The sequence below is a fragment of the Lissotriton vulgaris genome, chromosome 7 (genome assembly GCF_964263255.1).
Source record: "Lissotriton vulgaris chromosome 7, aLisVul1.2, whole genome shotgun sequence".
Classification (NCBI taxonomy): domain Eukaryota; kingdom Metazoa; phylum Chordata; class Amphibia; order Caudata; family Salamandridae; genus Lissotriton; species Lissotriton vulgaris.
The window spans coordinates 1,556,856,144-1,556,862,204 of record NC_141695.1 but is presented as its reverse complement, the minus strand read 5'-3'; the positions used below and the strand labels follow the sequence as shown (position 1 = coordinate 1,556,862,204).

Sequence of the window (6,061 nt, the reverse complement as noted above, 5' to 3'; positions counted from 1 at the left end):
GGCGGGAACGTACGTGGTAAACATCCTGGAAGGGAGAGTGCAAGAAAAGGTGCTTTTCGATTTTTTTTCAAGGTTGTATGAATTCATGAATACTGATGCTTACTGGCCGAAGACGTTATATGGAGCACTAACCTTCCTGCGCATTTGTGAGTAACCTAGCGACCTTGGCTGAGAGGCTTTCTTGTTGACTCTGAAGCTCAATTATTTCTACGGGAAATGTAAACATTTAACTACCCAGTTCTAAATGAAATTCGGCGGAGGGCAGGGCCGGCTCTAGGCTAATGGTGGCCCTGGGCAAGGAGAGTAGGTAGGGGGCCCGGAAGAGGGGGTCCGGGCGGGGCGGAGCGCGCAGGCCAGTAAAGAGGGGAGGGGGTCAGGGTGATTAGAAGTGGAACAGAGCCGGAGGCCGCCAAATCCCTGCCAGGGGCCACCACGCAAATATGTATCCATCCTCAGAGGATTAATATATTAAGGATATATATTGGCGTGGTGGCCCCTGGGGTTTGGTGGCCCTGTGCAGGTGCACAGCTTGCACATGCCTAGAGCCGGCCCTGCGGAGGGTCAAGTGGTCTCCGGGATTCAGTTGCTTATTAGTCACTACGAGGTCTTCACTTTTACTGTAATTCCCCAAAAGGGGAATTGTTTTTATTTTATTGTGGCTGCTGGTACTTTACTCAGCTGCATGCTCAAACAAGCTTTTGCAATGCAATAGGTCTGGCATTTGAGAGAGTTAAAGCTATTGGTGTTGTAAATGACAATGGGCCATATGTATCAACACATTTCCCCATAGACACAGAATGGGCAAAACCCTTTGAACCATCTGGCGCAATGTGTTTTACCTGTGTGTTTTGGTTTGGAGTGTAGGGGGACGCATAAAATAGAATAAGGCTATTCCCCAATTTGAGCCTGGTAACAACAGTCATCCTTGGTCATGAATTTACGATCTTTAAGAAGAGACTGGGATACTGGTGGGCACAATACAACACCAGGCAAAACCATATTTGACATCTTTAGAGTTGTGACTAGCTGGTAGAGTGGCATGCACACAAAAGAAAGGGAGTCACAGTACCATAAAGTGTGTTTTGGCTTAACAGCTAGTCAAGCAGATGCTTTTTTATGATCTGAAGCTTACTCGGATTTCAATAATTATCGACCGTAAATATATGTTTGCTTACCAAACATTCTAAAATCTCACAGAGACCTACAGCTCTTCACAAAAATAGCAAGATTAGAAAACGTTAAATCTGACAAAAGTATCAACTCCAAAAGCGTTATGGGGGTAGGGAGCTAAATGATTAGCCATTAGAACACTTGTGGACTCAGGGGGTTGCCACTTTCACGCATTAGAGCACACCTTGTTGGCTCATGAATGAGCGTGAAGCCGATATTTAAAGTGGTGGTTCCATGTAAGTAATTTAAGGAAAATTGTAAGAGGAGGATACAGGATTGATCAGGGTGACCCTCCCAAACCCTAAGGAAGCACATTGCTATAAGATGAGAGAATTTTATTGAAAAGACGTGCACCCTTCAAGCGAATGTGTGATAACAGGTAAGCAAATTTACCCCTGGCCATTAGATAACTCTCTGCATGTTCTCTGAAATGTCTCGTAACTGTCCCTAGGTTGTAGTGTTGTGTGTACACACAGAAGAGCTGCAGATTAGCATTACCTGTGTACACTCTGAGTGGTTGTAAGTGAAGTCCCGATGCACACAGAGCAACTCTCTCCATGATCAGCAGCTACCTTCTGTGACAGGAAACGACTTTTCAATGACCTAGGGCCAAGCGTGTGAAGCACTGGCTTGCGCATCCGCATAGCTGTCCACATGAGGTCAAGTGTATTTGAAAACTAAGGCTACGCCGATCTGTTATGACGCAATAGGCAGTTGCAACCGGCACTAGTTGGGAAAGTGAAAAGAAATGGGCTAGAGCGCCGCTCGCGAGACAGAGACATCTGCATTTGGCAAGAAGTAATGTATGGTATGGCTCGTAGTGAAACTCCAATAGACCATGCCTATCGACAGTGCGTATTCGCTCCAAAGACTTAGGAACAACTGTGAATGTATTAAGTAGAGAATGTTAATCAAGCTGAACCGTGTGTGACTGTGGAGAAAGTTGGAAAATGAGGCAAACAATTGTTGTGAATTCTGGCCAAATCACTTAATCTCCCCATGCCTAAAAAAATAATGAATTAATGAGAGCGTGAAAAACTTTGTGTAATGTAACTGTTAGTTGCTCATGATTGGCCCTGTAATACCTTTGGGTCGAGTTTGCGCTATATAAAACTGCCACAACAAAACCAAGAAGACATTATGTACAACCGAATGACCCTATAACAAAAGAATTAACGTAAAAAACGAAATCTAGTTTTTTTGTCCTTGTAATGCTGGAAACGTCTTGCTTCCTGTTGTAATACTTGTTTGTTAAAGTTTTTTTTTGTTATGGGGGTGGTGGGAGGACATAAACAACAGGACGGTAGAAGTTGAGAAATAGCACCTTAATTACCACACGAGCAGCGAACAGATTTTAGGGGGAAATCAACAGATGCCGGATACCAAGGACAGACTGAGGTGGTGCTGAGATGGTGGTGTCATGATGCAGAGGTGATGCTGAATGATACTCAGGTGGGGCTAAGGTGATGCTGAATGATACTCACGTGGTGCTGAGGTGATGCTGAACGATACTCAGGTAGTACTGAGGTGGTGGTGTGCTGATGTGGGGGTGATGTTGAGTGATACTGTGGTGCGGAGTTATGCTGAGGTGGTGGTGCTGCACTGGTGATCAGGTGGTACTGAGTAATGCTGAAGAGGTGCTGTGTTAGCGCTGAATGGTAGCTGAGGTGGTGCTGTGCTGGTGCTGCACTGACGAGGAGATGGTGCTGTGATAAGGTGGTGCTCAGGTGATGCTCTAAATCTAGCCATAGCCACTTTGAACGTGATCTAACCCCACACCTCAAACACTTTTTTAAGCCAGTCATGTACTTTTCTGAAAAGTTGCTCATCAATAACCCTCACACTGAGCAGCGACCATCAAGGAAAGGCGATTCTCCAGGCTCAATTCTATCAACATAAACCACAACAAGTCTACATTGCTTGGATAAAAGCCACAAAATTATCTCAACACAGCTTAGAGGTACATTCTTCAATAAGATTTTGATGGTCTAAGGACTACAGGCAGTCAAGAGGTCAGTTAATATCAGGTCATATTACATAAAGGATGGAATACATTGTTCCACTCTGCACTCCTTACCTGGGTGTGCCAGGAACTGAACGGGTAGTACACCATATTATAGTCAAGGCGCTGTTCTGAGTGAGTAGTGCATTAGGGACTGGTGGATCAATTTGAAGAAGCCAGTCTGCGTTTTAATTTCAATTAGAGGACAAGGCTCAGTTTAATGGGGACAGGGATCCGCTGCAGGTACATGCAACAAGGACAGAACAAGCATGCCTACTGGACCAAATCTTAAAGTAATACCTTAGGGCTACGCAACACCTAGTGCACAAATGCTCCCTAACGTTCACTAATTCACCCGCATGCAATCGTGTCTGGAAGCAACAGCTAAAGGCTTCCTCATTTGGATGAAGCCATTCCACCATATATTGCATTAACAGGTTCCATATTACAGAAGGGTCTACGCACAAGTGACTGCCCTGATACCAATTAAATCCCTACCCAACCCTGGGGCACTGGGTTTAAGGAGTGACAATCGTGCACAGCCGTCCTGTTTGAGGACTTAACTATTACTTTGGGTACAGTTCATCTCCATGCCACGCTGCATATATGCCTCTTTTGAAATGCAAGCCTATAAGTAAAGTAAACAGTACAGTCAGACACCTGTTGCCCCCATACATATTAATACCGGACTGACCTAATACTCAACCCGGTTGGGCAGACACCAGGACAGTGCCAGAAACTGGTACGGCATGCAATAACAAACGGGTCATATGCCCAATCCTGGTGTGTCATTGCTGCGTCCTCTGCTTACAGTCACAGCTATTAGTAAGTTTGTGTTTCCCTGCAATGTTGCCGGTCCACTACACAGCAAATGGAAACTAGCGACAGTCAAAAGAAACAGTTGCATTAGGCACCTGTTTGACCACACCAGCCACACAAATTAATGCTAGCATGGCTTCGATCAGGGCCTTGATTAAAACTACAGATGAACAAGACAAGTTGTATAATTTCACTGAACCCACGCCACACATGTAAAGTGTTAAACTGAGTTTAGCAGGCCATGCTCCGGCTTGCGATTTTCCATCTATAAGGATCAACACAGTCTACTCAATTGCATGTCGTTTAAAGATGTAACAGACTGTATGAAAGTAAAAGCGCAACTAAATAACATGCCGGTTATAAAATTGACCTGCATGTAATCATACTACCATAAAATAAATTTGAATGCGAAGTAGAACCCAAAGGCTAAAGGAGTGTAAATTACCCTGCAACTTCTAGTAATGTCACAAACCCAATGGGTAGTCAAAAATGCAGTAGCCCATTTTTCCATAAAGGGCAAAAGATTATACAGGTGTGAAAAAGGGTATTGTTTTACAGCAGTTACTGTGTCCACTAGAAACCGATAATTAAATGGCGCACTTATTAGAGAATCGCAACCCTTGAAAAACATAAGTGATAAACATAACATTGAATCAAGAACACCTAGGAAACACACAGAGTACAAAGTCACAAGTTTATTTATTTTACACAGTTTTATATAGCGCGAACTTGACCTGAAGGTATCGGGTATCAGAGCGCTTTACATAGCACCAGTTGCGTTACATGAGGACGTTGATTTTTGTTAGGCACGGGGAGATTAAGTGATTTGCCCAGAATCACAGGATGTTCAGCGTCAATGCCGAGACTCAAACCCGATTCCGCAGATTCAAGGTCGACCACCCTAGCCGTTAGGACAACCCCTCTCCCCAGAGTTAGTCACATCATGGCAACAGGATCCCCCCTCGCCTGCAATGATAAAAGTACACATTAAAAAGTTCCAACAGTCCCCTTAGCTGACACACAGGGTAAGCGGAAGGGAGGGAAAAGAGTGTCCCTAAGGCGATCGCACGACGTCCGGAGTGGCAAAGAGGCTGCTAAAATGGCGAGGGAACTTAAATACCCCTTGCCCTGCCTGCCGCCCCGGACGTGCGTCTCAGGCCCATCCACCCTCCTCCAGAACCCTCCTCAGGGGCGGAGGGGGTGCACCTTGGGCAGGGGGCGGGGAAGGCCTTCCGTGACTAAGGGGCTGCCCTCCTGATGGCCACCGGGTGGCCTCGGGCAGCCGCGTAGTCACATCACGGCAACAGGATCTCCCGCTCCACAACATACATAGAATCCTGCAAATAACACACATGACACCAGTGTTAGATTGGGAAAAAGTTGCTGCAGGTTTATTACATACACCGTTATGTAATCATAGAGGGTTATCTTACGGGTGATCCAAGGGCAGGCCGCATTCTCGCCACCTGCCCGCCTGATGAGCCAAGCAGCACCGTGGCGAACCACCAGTGCTGCCCCTTATGGTAATAATTATGCTCACACCCCTTGCGGGGCGGAGCGTAGCGTAGCTAGGCAAACCCCCGGTTGCACAGGCCTACAACCACCCGAAGGACTACTGGGGCACCGACATGTGTTCCCGGGCCTCCCCTGAGGCTCCAGGTTTTAGGCTCTGGCACCCCTATGTGCCCGCTGAGGTACAGTGTTGCACCTTGCTGCTTCCGGATCGCCCTGTAACTCCGCCACTGCCCTGCCGGCGGCCACCGTCGCCGTCAGGGCCCCCCACACTAAGGGGGTCATTACGATGGAGGATTTTCCGCATCCCCAGGGCCGGCGGAAGCCACCGCCGGCCCGGAGGATGCGGAAAATCCTCTGCGGACCCACCAGGACCCACCGCCACATTAGGATGGCTGGTGGGTCATGGTTTAGGTCCGCAGCTTTTCCGCCGCGGCTGGCTTATAACCGCGGCGGAAAAGCACTAAAATGGTGACGGTGTCTCTCTGACACGGTCAGCCAGATTAGGATGTGCTTGGGAACATGCTTTTTCGCGGCGGCTTTTCCGCCGTGGAAAAG

At 47.1% G+C, this 6,061-nt stretch overlaps 2 non-coding genes across 2 annotated transcripts; both read right to left on the bottom strand.

The window, feature by feature from the left end:
* Positions 1-2,971: 2,971 nt before the first annotated feature.
* Positions 2,972-3,106, bottom strand: LOC147705992 (small nucleolar RNA SNORA16B/SNORA16A family). Its single transcript, XR_015298644.1, has one exon. It is a non-coding gene; the product is annotated as a small nucleolar RNA SNORA16B/SNORA16A family (small nucleolar RNA).
* An 895-nt stretch (positions 3,107-4,001) lies between these two features.
* Positions 4,002-4,144, bottom strand: LOC147705991 (small nucleolar RNA SNORA16B/SNORA16A family). Its single transcript, XR_015298643.1, has one exon. It is a non-coding gene; the product is annotated as a small nucleolar RNA SNORA16B/SNORA16A family (small nucleolar RNA).
* Positions 4,145-6,061: the final 1,917 nt, after the last annotated feature.